This window comes from Podarcis vaucheri (genome assembly GCF_965113315.1).
Source record: "Podarcis vaucheri genome assembly, chromosome: 8".
In the NCBI taxonomy this organism is placed as follows: domain Eukaryota; kingdom Metazoa; phylum Chordata; class Lepidosauria; order Squamata; family Lacertidae; genus Podarcis; species Podarcis vaucheri.
In genome coordinates this window covers 39,358,371-39,380,806 of record NC_138766.1, presented here as the reverse complement: position 1 = coordinate 39,380,806, position 22,436 = coordinate 39,358,371, and the positions used below count along the sequence as shown (strand labels likewise).

At 39.8% G+C, this 22,436-nt stretch overlaps 1 protein-coding gene and 1 long non-coding RNA gene across 3 annotated transcripts in view; one reads left to right on the top strand and one right to left on the bottom strand.

Annotated features, from left to right (window-relative positions):
• Window positions 1-22,436, top strand: part of ZNF407 (zinc finger protein 407) — a 355,845-nt gene that overhangs the window by 82,230 nt on the left and 251,179 nt on the right. The window lies entirely within an intron of this gene.
• LOC309539855 lies at window positions 1,617-11,963 on the bottom strand. Of its 2 annotated transcripts, XR_014222999.1 has the most exons (3): window positions 11,520-11,963; window positions 10,528-10,625; window positions 1,617-3,414 (listed from the first exon to the last, which is right to left on the bottom strand). It is a non-coding gene; the product is annotated as an uncharacterized lncRNA (long non-coding RNA). The 2 variants fall into 2 exon arrangements; XR_014223000.1 differs by lacking the exon at window positions 1,617-3,414 and having other exon boundaries at window positions 10,475-10,625.

The following is a 22,436-nucleotide window of genomic DNA, read 5'->3' as shown; positions in this document are numbered from 1 at the left end:
TGTGGTGTTAATGGTCAGCACAGCTGAAAAATTACATTCATGGTTAATATTTGCAAATGACTGTGAGACTGAACTTACACCAATTTATTACAAAGTCAATAATCAGCTCAGAAATGAAAAAGGTTAGTAATTATTAGATTTTCAGAGAAAAGTACTAATGTTATGACCTATCTAATATCATATAGTTACAAAAATGCCATAAAGTGATTTTTTTTAAAAAAAAAACCCTCTTATTTATAGTCAGTAGATGGCTTATTCGCTCATCTCACTACTTATACTTCTATGAACTGTTAATTAATACTTTTGCAGTAATTATAGAATATTTTAAATATACATTATTCTTCTGAATTTTAAGAGGCTAGGTTTTTTTTTTAAAAAAATTAATTTATAAGGATAATAGAACTGACCTTCAGTTTCATAAATTGTATAATAAAGAGGTGTTTTTTTATTTAAAATCTTTACATTCTGATAGCTTTTAATAAGGAGAAGAACCTTATGGATTTTTATACTTTTTCCTGTTTCAAATCGGGTCTCAGTGGTATAAAAGAAGATTCTGTTCTCTGCCATGAGGAGAATGCTTGTCCTTGAAAAGTGATAAGAGGATCTTGTGTCTTCTTACTATGTTATGCAAAATTCCTTTAGCTCCATGTAGTACTGTTTTGACTAAGTAGCACATTAACACGTAGCCAGCCTGATGCTTGTGGGTAGAGCTTTCCATACCAAACCCAGCTGCTGATTATGTTGGGCGTACTGACATCCACAACTCCTGTTCATCCATAAGATCCTTAGGCTGGATCTATCTGAAGCGCCAAACTGTACTCATGTGACATTCATTATATGCTCTGTTGCATCTAAAGGTAAAGGTAAAGCGACCCCTGACCATTAGGTCCAGTCATGACTGACTCTGGGGTTGCGGTGCTCATCTTGCTTTATTGGCCGAGGGAGCAGGCGTACAGCTTCCGGGTCATGTGGCCAGCATGACTAAGCTGCTTCTGGCGAACCAGAGCAGCGCACGGAAACGCCATTTACCTTCCCACCAGAGTGGTACCTATTTATCTCCTTTCATTTTGACATGCTTTCGAACTGCTAGGTTGGCAGGAGCAGAGACCGAGCAACGGCCTTCTGATCTGCAAGTCCTAGGCTCTGTGGTTTAACCCACAGCGCCACCCGCATCCCTCTGTTGCATCTATAGGTAGTTAAAAAGAAAAGAAAAGAATGCCAGTTGTATTGGCTGGAGTGACAAACTTAATGGGATCAGAGCAGCCTTGGAAGTGGGGATTTTACCCTTTCTTCCCCTGCAGAAATTCTGTATTGTGAAGCTCATATTTGATTTGGTACAAATACATTGTGCCAGTGGAAATCTGCTTTCCCCTCCTTTGCAAACGAGAAGAGGGGAGATCTACAGGAATGCAGCAAGGGAGGAAAGGGTTAAATTCCATCTCTATATCTCATCTGCTGTGTTATAAGTTCCCCTGTGTAATTTGCATTTTTGATAACCTTCATATAGATCCAGCAGAGCATTTCTTACATGTCGTAGTTTTGCCGTTAAGTTGGTTGAACGTTGGTCCTATTGACATTATTAGAAGTTAGTCCAAGTTAAATTTCGTTGATTCATTAGAAACCCAGTGCAATGGGCTTTGTCTGGATAGAAGCCTCTCTGATATGGCGCTCTGGGAACCTGGATGACCTTGTGCAAAGGAGCCATCCTGGCTGGCCAAAAGAGTTAGCCTATGATCTTGCACACATTGGGTTTTTACATAGCAGCGTCAAGTTTCTAATTGTTGCTAATCCAGACCTGAGGCATGTGGACATTGCAACAGGAAGTGTCTGCATTGCAAGGAGTGTTTTCTGAGCTGCACAGCTGCAATGGGAAGGGGGGAAGCGTGATAGGGAGGCAGGTTTGGGTGGTTTTTCTTTTTAGTGCACACTGAAAGTACACAAAGAAAGATGAAATAGCATCTCACGAGCACAAACAGGGGTTGTTGTTTTTCCATTGCTGCCACCACCATTTTTGGGGGGTTTTTTTGGGAGGGCCAGATTTGCTTAAAGGGACAAAGAAAGCTGTGGTGGTTTTAAATACATAAAACCTGGCTGGTTTTTCCAGTCCTCCTTTGTTTACACACTCATCAGCTGAAAGATTTTAAATCGGTAACAGATTGAGAGGATAATTTTTTAAAATCTAAATTTGCCATCTGAGTGGGGATTGTCTTAAACCTCTGACACCTCTCCCCACCCTGCCAGTCCTGCTATTTAAAAATAAGCAAGAGGTGCTAATGAATTTCAAGGAACTTTCTTGTACTTTTGAAACAGTTGAAATCGAATCCACTATAACAATATTCAATCTTTTGATAAGCATTCACAGTGTATTGATTCAGACATGTAGATTTCTTCAATTTGGCTTGTTCCACAGATGTCTTCCGTTGATCTCCTAAAACTGTCCTTCTGGAAATAAACGGGGGGTCTTGGCAATGCTATTAGTTAAACCCTTGACAAATTTGGCTTTAAAATGAATATTCAATATTGAGTAATGGAACAGCACTGCTCTTACTATAAATATATCACCTTGTTCATCTAAGCTAACTACATATTAATCATTTGCACCACTGCCAGGTTACTGGTCCAGAACAACGCTTATTTATTCCTCAGGCAATTCTCTAACTAATAAATAAATTCTGGTGTTGGTGAAGGAAAGGAAAAAATAAAAAGGAAACCTTTTATCTGTTCCATACCACTTTTGTGAATATCAGTCATCAGCAAAATGGATGTTAAATTTGCTGTTTCTCTCCGTTCCCACTTATTTGATGCTTCCCTAAAAACTGTATGTTAGGTGATAAATTGCATCATGGACTATTACCATGCCATGTGAGCGCAATCCTGATTTCTGATAAGCTGGTAAGTCATATACTACAATAATTAAAAACGATTGTTATGACAACAACAATATGACAACAAACAGGTTACTCACATAGACTTATTGACCCAATTAGTCAAATTTTACATTGTTGCATACTGATAATGTTTTACTCCTTTTAAAATGAGAGGTGCTTATTACCTTTTCTTGGATTTCACAGTATTACACTTTCCACTTCAGTGGCTATTCTTGCTTAGGTGCACTTTCAAAAATGGTTTCAGTCTCTTGAAGACGATGTGCTAAAACATCTGGTAGATCAGTAAGACAAAATTAACTAAAACACTCTGTAAGAAGGCTATGTAAGAGTGCCTGTTTGAACTACAAACATGACTGTTCTACCAAGAGAGTGATTGGTGATAGTCTTCAGAAACCTATGACAGAATCCATGAAGAATCCAACTCGTGGTGCACTTGTAGAGAAGACAAGGCATGTAGCATGAAACCCATTTGTAGCTTTTGAACTGGCCCGTTTTGTTACAGTAAACTTGGTTCATTTCCATCATCCTATGAGGAAAAAAAGATCACCATGTTAATAAATTTAATTTTATCCCATTATATCACATTGAGTACCAATAGCATCAGGTAGGTATCTGATAAACAGTTTTGGTCACTTAATTCTGTGGAGGAAGATCTGATGATAATGCCATATACCCCTGCGGCAAAACAGACCAGTTCCCAAAAATTCTTTTCCTTCAGAATGGAGGCAGGTTCCAGTTTTTTCTTTTTTGACATTTGCTTAAAGATCTTCTCCTAAGCCTTCCTTTTTTATTTCTGTAGTTTGTAATTCCTGGTGGTTTTCATGTTTTAACACTGTGTTGTTATTTGGATTATGTTTTATATAGGGACGGCCTGGCCTGTTTCACAGCCTGAGATGAAACAGGAAGGTGCTCCCCCGCCTTCACCTCGCTTACTGGGGTTGTAGCTTCCGGCGAGATCTCGCAAGAGGTCCACAAGATCTCGTCGGAAGCAGCCACCACTTCTCCCTGCTTCTCTGGTGGTGGCAGCAACAGTTGCAGGGAGCAGGTGGGGTGCTCCCCCCACCATGAGACAAGGGGGGAGCAGTGGCAGCGGTGAGATCTTGCAAGAGGTTAGCGGAAGTTGCTGCCGCTTCTCCCCATTTATCTGGTAGTGGTGGGTGTGGTGCCTCACCTGTAATAGTGCCACCCTCATAGGATTCCACTGCCTACATCCATCTCAGCCTTGTAGTATATTATATTTCTATGCACCACTCACATATTTTTTGAATGCAGAGTGGTTTATAAATTCTGATATAAATAAATAAATTTCCTCAGTTAAATCCGAAACATATTGATTTGTTTGTGTTTATAATTCTGCTCATGTACAATTTGAAGGACACTCCTACTATCATATTATGCATACACTTTGGTATGTGGTGAGCAAGATAAGGCTCTTCCTGGTGCCTTAAGGCCAGAATGTCTCCTGATACAATGGGGCAACTCTTTGGTGCAAGATTATCTACAGGTCTCTAATTGCCACAATAGTACTTCATGTGGGAAGCCAGCATGAAGTGTGTGATAATGAGGGGAAGAACTATAGACCCTTTTTACTTGTGTTGCCCCTTTATGTGAGGAAAAGTGGAATAGGGCTTTAGACATCCAAATATGATGAGATTGTATTTTTAGGTTTATCATACTTCATCTTAAAAAAACAACTGGCTTTTTTATCATTTGCAGGCCCTGTTATCTTACCGCATTTGCTATCTGGCTCCTGCCATTTTTTATTTTATTTTTAGAATTGCATAATCTTCTGTATGTTCTGTAATGGAAATAGATCCGATAATTTAGGCTGTGAACCTGCGCTGATAAGGTCAACACAAGTTCAGTGAGATATAGCAAGCAAATGTGTGTATGTTAACCAGATGATACGGTGAAACCTTCGGGCCACAAGCCCCAGCTACTTACATGCAAGTAATATCATTCCATGATATTGTGACCGGAAAGTGACGCCACCATCCATAAACGAGTTACTTTGCTTTTCTTACCTGAGAATCTTTTCTACAGTGTTTTGAGTATTTTCCTCACATTTTAATTATTAAAAATGCTACATGCAATGTTGAAATTGCAGTTATTATTTTCCAAATGTATACTAAAATGATTGTCTTCATAGTGGATATCACAGAGAAATATTGGCTACAATGGCAATGTCTTGCCTAAGCCTTTTTACACAAACATATTTAGCAAGTGACTAAAATCTGAGCAGAAAGCTCATCTTGAAAGCCTCCTTAATTAAAAATTAAACGATGAATTAAAACTTAAATTATGCAAAACTAATGAGCTACATTATGAAAACCAACAATTAGTGCACTACAATATATGCAAGAGAAGTGCTAACATTTTTGGACGTTTTTTATTTTTTATTTATTTTAAACTCCATTGCACACTGTTCTTGGAAATCCTTCATCCTAAAGCTCCTTTGTATATCTGAATTAAGATATAAATCAGTGATTTAAGATTTGCAATGTTTACTAAACGCATCAAAGATTTAAAACATGGGTAATAAAAATGAATCTTTTTGAAAAGAAAGAAAGAAAAAGAAAGACGGAAGGAAGGAAATGGAGTGGGGTGGGGAATAAAGATCCAATTGGTTTTCAATTAAAGAAACATCACATTTGTGTGTGTGTGGTTCAGATCAGGTCATCATGTCACCTAGCACAAATCAATAGACTAAGAATGGGCTCATTGACAAAAGTTGTAATTTAACTTACTGCTCTAATTCTCTCAAACAGAGATTTCTATACTTGCTGATATAGGAGCTCACTAATTGCAGATACAGAGATTCTGAGCAATGAATTTATATATTCATGAGTTTTCTAGGGATCATCAAAGGGGCACTATTAAATTGTACATCCATCTTGAAGCTCTTCTGCAAATATAGTGTACTAAGTATTGAGCTTCTGGTGGTGGATTTTCAAATCTGATTAGCCTAAGGGGATATTAGAAGACGGTATTCTAGCTACCCCTGTATCTTGTTGGCCATTTCTTCTTATGCTCAAGTAGAAATGCTTTCGGAACTTGATGTTTGAGCAACTAAATTAAGCCTACAGCCTTGTTTTGGGATTGCTTTGGCCACTTAGTCTAGCCGATAATGTCTGCCACTGGATTAAAGAAATGTGACACTTCAATTCAGTGTTCTATGCCCAGACTCAGAAGGGTTGGATCCAGATTTGCCATTCTGTGAATGGAAGGGCTCCTTCCATTCACAGAAGGCAATGAGACCCTGCAGAGGCTCTCCACTTGGGGGAAGGAGTTGATCTTTGCTTATTTCTCCTTATGTCTGGCGCCGTAGAACAGCTATCCACAAAGAAAGGACAGAAGGAGGAATAGGCAAAATAGACTTACTCCCTTTTCTCTTCTCTGACCACAACTCTAGATTCAACACAGACTGACCACAATGAAGACTCTTATTGCTGCTTTCTTGACGAAACAGATAGATTGAGGATGGGCAGTGAATTTATCAGGCACATTTCAATAATTTCAAGTGATGATTGAGATATTAAATCTACCAGAAAAGACAAGTATGATGCGCTGACATTTCAAATAATATGTGCAGTTGGTAAATGGGCATTGTGCAGCATAACTCAGATCAGCTGCTTAGCTCATGAATAGAGTGCTCCAAGATGCTGGTACATCTTGTACATCTTAGCGAAGAAGAGGAAAAAGTTAACCTTGAGGTACACTGAGCCTCTTGGGACTTGCCTGTGGGAAATTCGGCAGTTCGAATTTGTGCGACAGGGTGAGCTTTGGTTGCTCTATCCCAGCTCCTACCAACCTAGCAATTTGAAAGCACGCCAGTGCAAGTAGATAAATAGGTACCACTGTGGCAGGAAGGTAAACGGCATTTCTGTGCGCTCTGCCACTCATCACAATGTCCCATTGCACCAGAAGCGGTTTAGTCATGCCGACCACAAGACCCAGAAAGCTGTCTGTGGACAAATGCTGGCTCCCTTGGCCTGAAGTGAGATGAGCGCCGCACCCCATAGTCGCCTTTGACTGGACTTAACTTTTTTTGAAATGTAACTAAATACATGTTTTTCAGTTGTTTTAACCAAAAAGTGTGATTGGCAAAAATAGTAGATGACTTATTTTTCTGTGTAGAAAAGTAAATAACATTTTAGAGAAAAAGTGATGCTAGTAGTTAACAAATTACTTCAAAAGGTGTGGAACAAGCCACGGTTGAAGCTCTATTTTTATTTTATTAGCATTCAACAAACAAAAAAAGGGAAGAACTGGACATGTTTCATGAAATCTAGACACTACTTATTATTAATTTGAATTTGAATAAAAATGGTAATATAGGAAAAATCCAGTGCTTTTTAAAAGGGATTTTCACTGGTGCGTAATGAACTCAAAAGGGCACTTTTAACCATGCAAAAAAGCACTTTTAAACTTTCATAAAATACAATTTACATAATGCATGCATACTATGACAACTGCAGTTTAATATTAAAGATGATTAAAGAAATTTAGCACTTGCATATAATGATTTTCTCCATTCAGTTCTTACACTTTTAGCAGTTAGAACAATCCCATTTTCTGAATACTTTTTTTGCTGTATTATTACCACTGTTTATGGGCAACATACAACTTTTTTCAGTTCTGGGATTAAAAAGAAGTAAATCTCACATCAAGCCTTATGACTTGACAATAATTTACTCTCTTTTCACTGGATACCTCTTTTTGCACAGCCAAGCTGGTCAGTCTGTCATTATTCTGAAGCCGTGAGTCTAATTCTTGTCTGAGGAGAGTGATTTGTCCTTGTATTTTATTGTATTCTTGTATTCTCTGCTTTGTTTCAGGAGTATTGCCCCTTTCTCTTTTTCACTAATCACAATGATACTGGCTGAAGGCAGCTTGGCAAAAAAAAACTTGCTAGTTTACCACATTTTGCAGCAGCCTGTTGCATTTCTTTAGCATTTGGCCTCCTGCAAAAACATTTCCCCAGAGTCTCTTAGGCTGCTTGACTACTCTCACAGCTCCTACTAAAACCTTGACCGTCCTGTCTTTCACATACAGTGGTGCCTCGCAAGACAAAAAGAATCCGTTCTGTGAGTCTCTTCGTCTAGCGGTTTTTTCGTCTTGCGAAGCAAGTCCATTGACGAATTAGCGGATTAGCGCTATTAGCGGCTTTTAGCGGCTTATCGGCTTAGCAGATAAGCAGATAAGCGGCTTAGCGGCTTAGAAAAAGGGGGGGAGGAAAAAAACCCGCAGGAACTCGCAAGACATTTTCGTCTTGCGAAGCAAGCCCATAGGAGATTCGTTTTGCGAAGCACCTCCAAAACGGAAAACTCTTTCGTCTAGCGAGTTTTCCGTCTTGCGAGGCATTCGTCTTGCGGGGCACCACTGTATAGGAAGAGTGTGCTGAGGTGCTGGCTTGTATTCTGGTTGCCTCTTGCATTCCAGTACAATCTTCAGGGCTGCAACATCAGTAAGAAAAAAGGGGCTTTGCAGAGGATTCCGGGAATGCACGAAGTATACAAGGAACCCCAGAGTAGATGCAAAAAACCTAACTATCCTCTTCCACTTGAACTGCAGTATACTCTCTTGTATACAGAAGACAATAGGGACACAGGTGGCACTGTGGTCTAAACCACTGAGCCTCTCACAACGGGGTAAGCTCCTGTTGCTCGGTCCCAGCTCCTGGCAACCTAGCAGTTCGAAAACATGTCAAAAAGTGCAATTAGATAAATAGGTACCGCTCTGATGGGAAGGTAAACTGTGTTTCTGTGCGCTGCTCTGGTTTCGGTGTTCCGTTGTGCCAGAAGCGGCTTAGTCATGCTGGCCACATGACCCAGAAAAACTGTCTGCGGACAAATGCCGGCTTCCCTCGGCCTATAAAGTGAGATGAGTGCCACAACCCCAGAGTCCCCTGCAACTGGACTTAACTGTCAGGGGTCTTTTACCTTTACCTTTTTATACAGAAGACATGATTAATTCCCCCCTGCCCCATCCCTTTCCAACCCCTCTAGCATCAGAAGCAATACAAAAGCATGGGTATAAGGAATTTTTCCAGACTCTTTTCTGTCCATTTCCTATTCCAAGATAGAAAGTTACTCAAGTGGACAATTAATCTATTATCAAATTTTCATCACATTTAACATTCAAGCTTGCTTTTATTTCAGCGGAGTCCTATCATCTCAGTCGACATTCACAGCTCCATTATTTACTGTGGGCCCTCAGATAAGGTCCCATTGTTTTCAGCTGGCATTCTAGTCCTTTATTTTAGTGTGCCCCTTGTCTACATGGTGCTCTGAACAATATGCCTTGGGGAGGACAGTATGAAGAGGGCACTTGAGGGGTGGAAGGATGTGAGTTTATTCAGAAGGGGCACAGGGTGGGTCAGATGGCCAGTGGAACAAAGGGAGCCATACCTTCATTTTGAAAAAAGAAGCTGTAAACAGAAAATACAGTTTACTGGTAGGTAAACTTAGAGTTCACCTGCGTGGAAATCATGAGGGCTAGAGGGGAATTTCCCCACAATTTTTCTTTCTTTTTTAAAATACCCTAGCAACAGCTGAAAATATTCCAGGAAATCTAGAAATTACCTATTAATTTTTTGAATTTGAATAAAAATGTAATCAATATTCTTTCCATGGAATCTGGGGAAAATTTCATAAAATCTGGGCAGGAGCCTATTTTCCCAGTGTCTGTGGTAGAAAAATCTCACACTACACTGTTCTCTTATTTCAAGTAAACTTGAGTACAGCTGATAACAAAATAAGAAACCACAAAGCAATAGAATGCTTTGATCCAGATTGTAACCCATGTCATAAGATGAACACCACTTTGCAAACTCTGTTTATGAGGTCCTCTTGACTGGGGGCTGTTATATGCTCTTCAATGGTAAGATACAGGACGCAGCAATGGGTCTCTTCTTCATTTCTGAACCACTGCTAAGCAGTCTGAATTAGAATATAAGGTGAGTGAAAAAGAGAGACTTACTGGATACGCCTAATGCTCTATGTGCCTGAATGGCACTAAGCCAGCTGTTTAGGTGGCATACCAGGTTCTCCTGGAGTAAATATATTATTTGTGAAAGATCCATGTTAGCCCAGAGTACAGTGTAACATTTCAAAGCCTTCAACAGTCTCCCCAGGAGGTGGTAGTTGTGGAGGCATAATGGGTATCAGCATCTTCAACTGTCAGTTCCTTTCCTCTTGTCTGTCATGACTATTTACTTCTGATCATACCATCTGACACTTCTATGCCACAACAGAAAGCCTAACCAGCAAAGGATAAGGAAGACATTGGGTTCATGGTTTCTTGTTATGTCACAACAGGCAGCTGGCAACTCATTAACACCATGTGGGGGTGTAAAAAATAACAGTGTGTTAAGAATAGTGCCTACAGGCACTGTATATAAGGGAAACCCATACTATACACTGAAATCAGATGAGCAGTTGACTGAAAAGAGTGGTGTGGGTTGTCTGTCTGTTTCTCTCTCTCTCCCCCCCCCCCCCGCTTGAGAAATGAGTGTTTGCAGTAATGTAAAATGCATGGTAAGAACGTCATTTCCTGAACATTATTATGAAAATTAGTGGTACCAATTATGAAGGCAAATGTATTTAATTTGTCATTTGTACATTTCCAAATGCTTCACCTGTGCCGCTGTTCCAGACTGTAAAGAATGAGAAAGGCTAGAGCATGGACTTTTTACCTCCTCTGCTGTTTGTTGTGGTTTGCCCTGGTTTGTAATCCCTAAATGAGAAGAAAAGAGAGAAATCTATTATCTCAATGTCAGTTGACATGATATTCAAAAACCAAGGCAATAACGAAACTCCCAAAATAAATTCAAAATCATGGAGGCGAGCTACCTTCTCCAGCAATTAGAAACTGAAGAGAAAACCACAAGGGTAGATTTGTATCATGACTGGCCCCATATCAGAGCTGTACAATAAATGATGGTTTCATCATAAGACTGCTGTTAAAATTATCCTGGGCCCTAGGTTTCATAAGTGAATGCATTTGCTGTAGGAAAATACATGATTTGTGTATAAAATGGAAGCTCTTCATTCTATGTAACCTTCAATGTTTACAGAACTGGACTAGTCCACGTTACTCCATTTTAAGTGCTCTTGCACTTGTTCAGACAAAAAAGAACACTCTGTTTATAACAATATAATATTTATTTGTATCCTCGCTGCTACTCAGTGCACCCAAGGGGAATGCAACAAAACTGTAAGTCCATATCACTAATCAACAATTTCTAAAACAATAATAAAAATATGCAGGCTGTGGCAATGAGGTCCACCTGAAAATGGCACAAGGCCCACTGTACGTGAGAAACACTGCTATACAGGATCAAACAGCCTGTTGAATAGCTTGGTCCTAAGCCACTGGTGGCTTTATAGGCTAGACCCAGTTTTCAGTTTGACTTCAGAAAAATCAGGCTACATCATAAATATTTTTAACACCATTATTTAGAGTTGATACAGCAAGTAACAATTGGTAGACCGTGGCTAATGACTGCTATTATATCTGTTTGTCCAATGTATAATCACAATTTATTGTTTTGAATTTTGTTCCTCAAAATTTCTCATATTTATTGTCCCTTGTGTAATTTCCTACTCTTCTCCTTTTGCCCTTTCTTACCTTAGGGAGGGCCTGTTCCTATTATCCGAGTTGCTAACTTGTCCACCATTTCACATGCTGTCCTTTCAATTCCCTTTATAATTTTGTATATTGCGGTTAGGTCTCTCTTTAATTTCCTCCTTTTCCAAGGACTTCACCTCTGCCATAGTTTCTTTAACCTTTTGGACTTCCTAAGTTTCTAGAGTCTTCTATCACTCTGGCTGTTCTCTGATGTTCCTTCTCAAATTCCTTTAGTGTCCTTTTTTGTAATAAGGTGCCTAGGTCTGTATTTCAAATGTTTGGCCTCAGTAGTCCTGTATATACTGCTAGAGTAATCTCCTCTGACTTAAATGCGACAAGCAGGTCAGTCTTTTAAAGGCTGCGGGGCAATTGTGTTGACCCTGGGTTGTATTGCCCTTTCAGACTGCTGACAATGGAACACCCTGAAATGACGGTCAGCTTCCATGAGGGCACTGATAATAAAAATTCTTTTTTTCTGTCGTTTCTAATGGGGCAATAAAGTGGTTTGGTTTGGTGATGATGTCATCAATATTGGTGGGTGGGTAGGTGTGTGTTGTCTTTGTACAATATCTGCCCATATTACATGGATAAATATTTCACAGATTTGTATGTAGCACTTTCCAGAAGTTACTTTTCATAGATGATTCCCTGCTTGTAACCAGAAAAGTAAGATTTTCAACAATTGCTGTGCAAAGAAAAATTAACAAAATGATTCTCAAGGGCCTCTGATTTGAGCTATTACATGCAAAATAAATGATTGTATCTAAGAAATCATATCCTTTTACTTAAATAGCAAGCTATTTTTTCACTAATAATTTTAGCAGGTGTAATTTTTAAAAAATTCTCTTGCAAATTAAAACAAAGATACCCAGAAAACATGAAAACAGCAGTGATAGACCAATAATAATGTGATGGGTTTGCAGAAGAATGTCACATTTTACTGAATAATCAATGGAGCTTCTTTATATGGCAAGATCCCTTTGCCTCTTACCAAAACGAAGAAGCCTGCTTTGGGTTGTTACAACAGCAGTGATGTCAGGTGGCATGTTCTCAGGCATGTTGCCCCAGCAGTGAGTTGTGGTGGATTTCATAAGAATCAGAGGATTGTAGTGTTGGAAGGATCCCAAGGGTCATCTAGCCCAGCCCCCTGCAATGCAGGAATCTCAGTTAAAGCATCCGTGACAGATGGCCATCCAACCTCTGCTTAAAAACCTCCAAGGAAGGGGAGTCCATCACCTTCTGAGGGAGTCTGTTCTGCTGTCCAACAGTGCTTACTGTCAGAAAGTTCTTCCTGATATTTATTCAGAATCTGCTTTCTTGTAGCTTAAATCCATTGGTTTGGATTCAAGTTGAATGCATTGGCTCGGATTTATGATTTGGGAGCCCTATTTGTTCACCTAAGTAAACGTGACTATGTCAAAATTAGGGATGTATGAGGAAATAATAATAATGTTTCTGCCTTTGTATTGTGCTCCACTCTCTGAAAGCAACTTTGAAAAAATCCCTGCGGTGGGCCAGGCAGGAGGAAAAGGTGCTAATAATTATGCCTTTGAAATGGACCCCCCCCAAAAAAACCCCCAAGCTTGGAAACAATCAGGAGAAATGTGATAATAATTATAACTATGATAATAAAGTTGATAATACTTCCCCACCCCCCAGCAGCTTGGGAACAATTAGGCAAGAATGCGTTTGTGGTGATGATGATGCCTAAGTGCTGGGCTTTTCACCAGAGAACAAAACAAGAAAACATGGAAACAAGTAGGGAAAATACGATCAACCAATCAGTCAGTCGATCAATCATGTTATTTCTATGCCGCCTTTCCTAAGTTCAAACCATGCTCAGATCATGCTAAAAATAAACCATAAAAATAAACCATATAACAAACCATAAACCATATAGCAAAAGTAAACAATAAATAAAACACCAGAAAGTACACAATCAAACTGAAACAATTTGCAAATAAATCATAACATCCAAAATAAAGATACAAAAAGATTAATATCAGAAATAGCAACAACCACCCTCCAAACAAACCTGCTTAAACAATACCCCAGCACAAGATTCTGTTCAGCAGCCTCAGCTTTTATGGCCAAAGTGAATGAGACCGTCATTGAGTCAGTGCACAACTCTCCCAGGCCAGGTAAAGGAACAGGTCTCACAGCTAAGAATGGTCTCTGTTTTTTCCAGCAGCCTCAGCTTTTGTAACTGGAGTCAGTTAGGGTCCCACCCTCCCGGGCCATGTGGAAAAAGGCCTGCAAGGTCTTCCAGAACTCACGGCCAAGATGGTGGTTGTAGTGGTGATGATTATAATGCCTTTGCACTGCCCCCCCCCCTGGGAACAACCTATGCAATATGGTATCAGAAACAAGAAAGGGTTGTCATATCATCCTCTCGCCCTCCTATTCAACTGAGGGCCCTCACAAGGAGTTACCTGCAGACAGCAACACGAACACGAGCAACAGGGATGTGGATGATAGCCACATTTCTTCCTCCAGATCCCCCACCTCGCTTTTTCAGGAATGCCTCCAAGTTGCATTTTAATTAAAATTACTGGTTTTAAATCAAAACTATTACGGTGTAATTTTTAGGTTAACAATGATGAGCTCCTAAAAACACCCGATATGCTGTAGTTTGCAATAAACTCTCAAGAACGGCAGGCCCTGAGACCAGATTGCTGTTATTCCATCCCATTTGTAGAATGCTAACTTGAGTGCTGCGTTAAGAGTTTCAGACTGCAGAGCTTCTCCACCGATCCCCCCTATTAAATTAATGTCAGCTGCTGAATTCCTTTTTGTTGTTGTTGCTGTCACCTGCTAAAGGTGTGTTTGTATTTGAGCAACTTTGTGAATTGGATTGAGACTCTTCGTAGATTTAGTAGGCCACACTAGCGAAGCATCCTGCATCTCTGAGGAAGAACAGAATGGCACATAGGATCAAATGTGTGGTTGTTCAGTCCCCGATCAAAGGACTGAACCTCAATATTGACCCTCCCTGCAACTGGTTATCTGTTCAGGGGCAGGGAGTTGTTGTGTGGGTGGTTGCTCCGTGTCCCCTGAAAGCTAGACACGTGTCTAGCTGCCATTCATGACATTAGACATTGCACATACATAACCTTAGTTATCATGAGGTGCCTGGAGATCAATAGCAGCAGGCACCCTATTGATCCTTTTGATATCCTTTTGATATTGCTGATCATGAGCTGCTGTTGCTTGTGAGACCTGATCAGAGTTTATTGCATCCCTTTCCAGTGGTTCCTGTCATTTCTGACAGGGGTCACAGAGGCCGGGAATAGGTGGCTGGCTACTTCTGTGAGAAACTTTCTAGGCAGTTCTGCTTTCCATGATATTTTCCCTTTTGCTCCATGCAGAATGGCCCTTCCACTTGTACAAGATGTCCCCTTAATTCCACTGATTTTCTCCTTCTGTCTCCCTAATTCTGGATGTAACCTCCCCTCCCCCCAACATTTCATGGTTTGATGTCAGCCCTTTAAACCACTGCTTTAGCATCCCTGTTTGGTTTCTAGGTAGAATTCAGTACTCTGGCTTTGGGTTAAGGGTTAAAACCCTTATCGGTTTTAGGGGGGGGGAGAGAGAAACAAAGGAGACTGCATTCTTCTCTAAGATGCAAAACAAATGACTTTTCCTGAAGTTTGAGGGTAAAATTCAGTAGATGGTCTTGCATTAATGAAAGGCTGTTGAACCAGTAGAGGTTTCTAACAATCAGAGATAAGGGGAAGCAGTTTTGTGAATTCCCCTTTCCTTTTGCAGCCCCCATGCTACTTTCAACTGTGTTCTGTAGGATCTCCCAATTCCTTGGAGTTGACTGGAGATGTGCCAGTAGGCCAGGGGGTGGGGGGTTTCAGCAAAAACAACCCCTTCCCCTTCCATTAGTGGTTGCCTCTTCTTGATCAAACGTTCTTCTGTGAACTCAAGGATACCAACTGAATTCTACCCAGAACATCTTTTGTATCGCTGCAAAATATTTTTGCTTGAGCTGACTTTTGGTGATGGTTCAATATATTCTTGTATTCTATCACAATAATCAAAATAATTAGGTATTATTTTCTCTCTCTTCAAATTCTACTGAAAATCTAAATTTATGCCTAATGGGACTTCTGTTTTGGATTTAATTTTATGTCTTTCCCAAGTAGCGGCAGACCACCCTTCTTTCTATCTCTTGAGCTTTTATCTTAAATCTAATTTTATAGAAATAATTGAATTTAGGGTTACTTTATCCAAAAATCCTTTGAAATATGAACCGGTGCCAAACCGTTTGAAGCTAATTGCTTCATTAATTTATGTGATAGAACAAATCAGTTCACAAACATGTTTACTTGCATGTGAAGGAAGATTAATGAGAACAGAAGTAAAAAAAGTTTCTAACACAGAGAATGCATTCTTCTAGCCTTCTATTCACCTGTAGATGTAGGTCTATCAGTCTGGTTCTAAAGTGCAATATTATGTTTTGCTGCTCTCAAAGGCTATGATGTGTTCAATGTGCAAACGCTGAAATACATTTATAAGACAATAATAGTCTTATTGTTCTTTATTTTTTGGAAAATAATCTTCCAAATATGATTAATGGGATTTTGTTCTGTAAATGTTTTTTTTTTAATTAAATGCAGGAAAGGAGCAATAAGAACTCTAAAAATATATCTATTCTTAACGTGATTATACTGTGGATATGAGACTGTGAAAAAAAGAGCAGTATGCTATTGCTTCCTGTAAAGGAAACTGGTTTCTTGCATTGAAAATCTTTGCTTGCAGGTACTGGCTGATGATTTTCTGCAGGCGATGTCGGTTTGGTAAGAAAAAAAAGATTAAAAAAGATGCTGATGTCTTGTAGAGAATTTCCTAGTAAAATGCAAAGGTTTACAGTACTGAAGTGGACAGTGCTTCTTTTAAGTTAACATGTATTCCATGCTGTGCAGCATGTTTGAAAGCTATGCTTGACTTTTGCTTGCGACAGCTACTGTGCTGTTAGCGATAAGAGAGCGCTGTCGCTTCAGGTGTACTCCCAAAGCTTGTAAAGAATCAAAGCATCTTGGCCAATCAGCGTCTGCCTGATGACCTTTTTCCGCTGTACTTCTGTGATGGCTTTTGAAGGGGAGAGCTGGTTACAGTCAGGACTGGGGGGACCTGCCGTGCTGTGACGGCAGGTTCAAATCAAACCCAATAGTTGCGTCTTGTACTTTCTTCACATGTCCTGCCAGCTTTGCTGTATGGCTGCCACAACAGTAACCCTGTGAGTGGCTTGATTGGTGAGGATTTACATGTGTGCTAATTAGAGTGGAATAAATGATTGGCTGTTTGCTGCATCGCCATAAAGGGTGCCCAGATGTACACACTACATGAACATAATGTGCACGGGCATGGCGCATCAAAGTTTGTCAGCTGCATTACCTCAGCAGGCTTAGGGCCTGTCGGAGAGAATTTGCTGATTATCGTCCCTTATGATTTAGTGTCTGACTTGGTGAAAGTGAAGGACCTCAGAATACTGTCTCTGGCAAGAGATTTTTTTTTTTTTTAATTATATCACCAAAGTATTAAATGAGCTAAAAGGATTTTATGACAAGGTGGAAACAACTCCTAGGCTATAAATGCAAATAATTTGAAATCAAGACTGCTGTGCCCTCTGCAATATTTAGCATCATATTAACTAGAGCAATTAACAATAGAAACGGAGCAGAATGTTTAATTACACCGAGGCTACAATCTTAAACATAGTTACTGGGGAAGAAGGGCCATTGCAATAATTCTATGTAAATATTTTAAAGATTTGAGTGCCAATGTACACCACAAATACTTCATGATTCAGAAATGAGAGAGAGAAGTAGTTTGTGTGTGTGTGTGTTTAGATTTGCAGACGGCTGGCTGTCTTTGCTCTGATATACCAAACAGAATGTGAACGTGCTGAATATTTGTAAAGGGTTTAGAAAAATATAAAATAATTGTGTAGCATTGGTTGCCACTCTAAAACCCAATCATAGTGCGGGCTTGCACACACGCACGTGCGCACACACACATTCTGTTGTGTAGGTGTATAATTAAGACAAAATCCCCAGTGTATTGCAGTTATGCACAAAAATCGCTAATATCTGATTCCTTTGACAAGTAATTTCGTACTTACATGTTCCCAATATTGATAATGTATTAATATACAATGATTAAATGGTTAAGCTGACATATTAAAGTTATGAGCAGGAACATTTATTCAGCATAGCTAAGCAGGAACAAAGACTGTCCATTCACAGATGGCATTATTCAATCTCTGAACTACTTCAGATGTTAGCATTACAGCATTGATTCTGAGCTTTGATACTGTGCCTCACTTGAATGACCCAATACAGTTAAGTGATAAGGTTAAGTTAATTACTGTATCTGTGCTATACAGCTTCCACATGATTACTGCTGAGAAAGATAGTGATGCTTTTTGCTTTAATTAAGCAAAAGAGAATGAAAAGATATAATTGGTTTTTGTAATACTCCTGTCTTATAACAAGCATCATGGGTATTCCCCCTACAACTTCCTCGTACTTTCTAGCAGCAATTGTGAGGCATAATATATTAGAGGAATCTTTTTGTAGATTTGTGTTTCAGAAAACAAATCAGATATCCAGCATCACTATCCCAGTGTCAAAGGATATTGTTGAGGTTTGAAAACAAGCTAAGAAAAAATGTGGCAAGTATTTCCAAACAATTGGTAGTGGGTACTGTTGTTTTCAATATGTATTCTAGATATTTAAATATCTAAATATTGTCACCAAGTTTTAAACTTGGACCACTTTATTCAATGTTATTAGTATGTGCAATGCTATGTGAACAGATTCTTTATTATTACTCTAATTACAACAAATGCAAATACATACTTGTCAAAAATAGCAAGCTTTGTTTTTGATGGAGAAGTTAAAGGAGTCCTGCATATTTAAGATTTCTGTGTGATTTGTTACCTGGCATAATATAAGAGCGCTGAGTGGGAGGTGCAGGGAAAATCATGTTTTTTGTATATTCACTTGTCTTAGTAGAGGGCAGCATATGGCCTGGATACCTGGTTTCTGACAGTTCCTAAGATCTTCCTAATTATTTAAAAAGCTCCAGCTTTACATTCCATTTACTTTGGAGCTTCTGTATGCTTCATCAAAAAGCCCACTGGTTGATCTTCTATCTTCACATTCAAGTCATTCAGCAAATTACTTCCTGAGCCACCTTGCTCCATCCAGTGCACTGATTGTCAGCTGTAGGGTACCAGGATTGTAGAGTTGGATGCAGCTGTCCCATATGGGAATCAAATTGCAACCTTGGCATTATCAACCCTACACTCTAACCAGCTGAGCTACACTGGCTTGTATATGGAATTTATAACCTTTGGACTGCTTTTCATGCGAAACAGCAGCCCCTCATTCACCCCTTGGAATAGCTTTCCGGATTGTTATGTACCAGCCAGAAACACTACTGAGATTTGCCAAAGCAGAAGCATGTGGACAGGATTTAGTGCTTCGTTGCATGTGTGAACCTTGCCCTTTGGGCTTCCATGAAAGGGAAGAAGGCAATGAGTTTTTTTAGATGTGTTTTTAGTATGGTAAACTGTTCTATTAGAAGCAGAAAGAGAAACCAACTGTAAAGTAAATGAAAAGCCTCCCTCCACTAGTTTATGTGGGAAAATGCTCTAAATAGTGCTAAGTTGTGTTAATGGTTGTTGTTGTTTTTAAACTACATTGCTCAGTGTTTCATTTCATGTGATGTATGCACAGCTACAGAAGATGTGCAGGCCATGTTCCATAATGATAGGTGCTCTCCTGCTGTTTGATTGCCCAGTGGATTTGACAGTGATGGACACTGCAGGTGTTTAGATTTTGGTACATTTTACATCTTGTGGCTAGATGAATGATCAGGGAATAGTTCCAGTCTGCATGACAGCTGAACAACCTTATCTATTTAATACTTTATATTGGATATAATGTAGTCGAGCAAATAGCTGTGAGTGAGATACTTCTCACACAGCATTGAACATATCTCTTCCTAGCCATGTGATAGCTTGGCATTGCATATTAACTCTAGACTGTAGTTTTTCCTGTCTTTTCACAGCTCAAGATGTTTATGCATTTCAGCCGAGGTGGTGCTTATTTTACTAGGTCATATTGCAGAAAAACAGCTTGAAAAGTTGCTTTCATATGTCAAAATAATGGAAAACTGATTTTGAGGGCATTATGATCGAGACTTCCCCCCCTCCTCTTTTTAATGATACAGAATAGTAATGGCCTGCGGTTTCATTTATTCTTGGGAAAGTGTAATTGCAAAAATTAACTTGTCATACACCACAGCTCAGCAAAGTTACTTTCCTATAAGTCTGTGGTCACAGTATGTTTTTTTGCAATTCAGCATCTGGCTCTGTGGGGTACTGATGGCTTCTATGAAGAAAAGTACCAGGGTGAGCAATTAAATGTAAAATGACAGCATAAAATATGATCATTATAGTTATACAAAAGACACATTTATGAATTTTGCAGATAACTGTCATTTTTTTCTTTCTCATATTTGCTCTTGCTTTGTTAGCTTAATATTTCTTGTACAATCCATTTTTTTCTTCTAAAAAGTGAACAATTCCATTTTAATTATTTTGACACTTGTTTATGTCTCTCTTATTTGTCAGATTTGAAGGCTAATGATACCTCTTTCACTTTGTTCTGACACAATACTTTCAACTATTTCAAAATCAAGGACTTTTAAAAATACACACAAAGGTTGTATGACGAGGCTAGCATTTCTTATGGAAATCAGTTTATGTTTATTGGATAATTTGCAGCACCTGGAAGAAGGAATGCAATCTCTTCAGCTATCAAGCAGTGTTTTGAAGTGTCTTTTCGTAAGGTTAAGCTGCATGCTTTGGAACTGAAGGGAGTGAATTGGTTGCTTATGTGGCATTCCACCAAAACAATATAGGGAAGAAAAATTCCATGTCATCTATTTCAGTATTTGCATTTCTCTGAAAAAGTCCTGATCCTGCTTTTTTTTTTTAATAAAAAAGTCATTAGTTTATGACAAATGTCATATTCACTGCAATATCAGCTAGATCCTAGTTGTTTATGTCACATACTGCAGGACTGGAGCTAAAAACCATGTACTTCAGGAAGCAATTTCTGTTCTTTATACTATAAGGGTTGCAGGTTTGAGGGGGTCACTTCTGATCATTTGAGTCAGGGCACTAATTCCACTGCCTAGAAGTCTACAGTTTTTGTCTGGCCAAGCCAGAAATAGTGTCTGAAAGGTCCTAGTTTGGCCCCATACAGCCTGAGGGCTACAGCCACTTTCGAAACACAGTGACTAAGAAAATGGTCAGCAGACTTCCCTGCAGGAAAGACAGGCAGGGCACTGGTTCTTGGGGCTGCTCCATAGCCAAGACACTCTAGGAGCCTCAGCAATACTAACAGCCAATCAAATCCTTTGTCGTCCCAACATCAGAGCTGCGGTGGAGTGGGGGGCTGGCAGATATCATACAGAACTGCTGGAATAATCCTTGCCCACCTCTGGAACTCTGTGTTTGAGATTGGTGAGCAAATATATGGAAGCCTGTTGCTCAGGGGTCAGCAAACTTTTTCAGCAGGGGCCTGGTCCACTGTCCCTCAGACCTTGTGAGGGGCCAGACTATATATATATATATATATATATATATATATATATATATTGGGGGGTGAACGAATTCCTATGCCCCACAAATAACCCAGAGATGCATTTTAAGGACACATTCTACTCATGTAAAAACACGCTGATTACCAGACCATCTACAGGCCGGATTGAGAAGGCAGTTGGGCCGCATCCGGCCCCTGGGCCTTAGTTTGCCTGCCCATGCTGTTGCTCATCCCTAGAATCTTTTTTTTTTTTTTTTGCAGGAAGTCAATCCTGTGCTCTACAGCCTTTGCTCCCAAATCTGCTATACTCTATGAGTCTGGACAACTCATTTCTAAGGGACACCACCAAACCTTTCCTTGCTGCTTTCAGACTTTCTTCCTGCCCATCTATTGACCACCCCTTCAACCCGAACACTCCATATTCTACGGGTAAAATAGACTTGATTAAGCAGGTGCCAGGAATTGTATGGGGAAAGTGTAAGGTCTCTTAAGACGACTGCTGAATCTGTGCCAGGAATCACCAGGCCAGTGGTGGAGCTTCATGCTCCGGCACTGGGGGGGTGTGGTGGAGAGCAGGTGGAGGCGTGGTTGGCATGAGCCCAATGCGGGCGGGTTGGCATGGTGCCCAGCGCGGGCGGGGGACAGCCGCGATGGCACCCTGCTGGGATTGCACTGCCGGGGGCAGTGTGCTCCACCTGTTCCCCTCTTCCTCCGCCAATGCACCAGGCTCAGTCATGAAACATGTCTTCAGAAGGATAGGACTGCATTAAGACGTGGGTATTAATAAAAATAAATGTAATCTGAGAATGTGCAGAGTGCATTTCTATCATTCTTGGACACCAGGAGTAGGCTTCCAAACCAGATGACATGCTGTTAGGCAGGTGAGCCATGCCATTTCTTCTTCTGTTTTAAAATACACTCTGACTCCTGCACACAACTGGAGCGTCAATTGACTTTAGTTTGTGCTGATGTGTGGACACCATAGTTTTTTATGTTTCAAAGATGGATACTGATAAATATTAGTCAAGTGCTAAGTTATGCTGAGCATAACAAGGATCACCAGTCATACACGTCATCTTTCATTTTGTGGGAAGAAATTTACTACCGATCCAGCTTGATCAGAAGTCTTGGGAAACAGGGGAGTGTTAGTATTCTCCTCTTCAAGTGAGCTGATCATACAGATGACCACCTTGCTACATGTGTTCTAGTTCACTACAATAATCTAAGCTAATCTAATAAATGGCTGCCCACATTCATCTTTGTGCAAACAGGCCTTGGCCAAAATTGAATG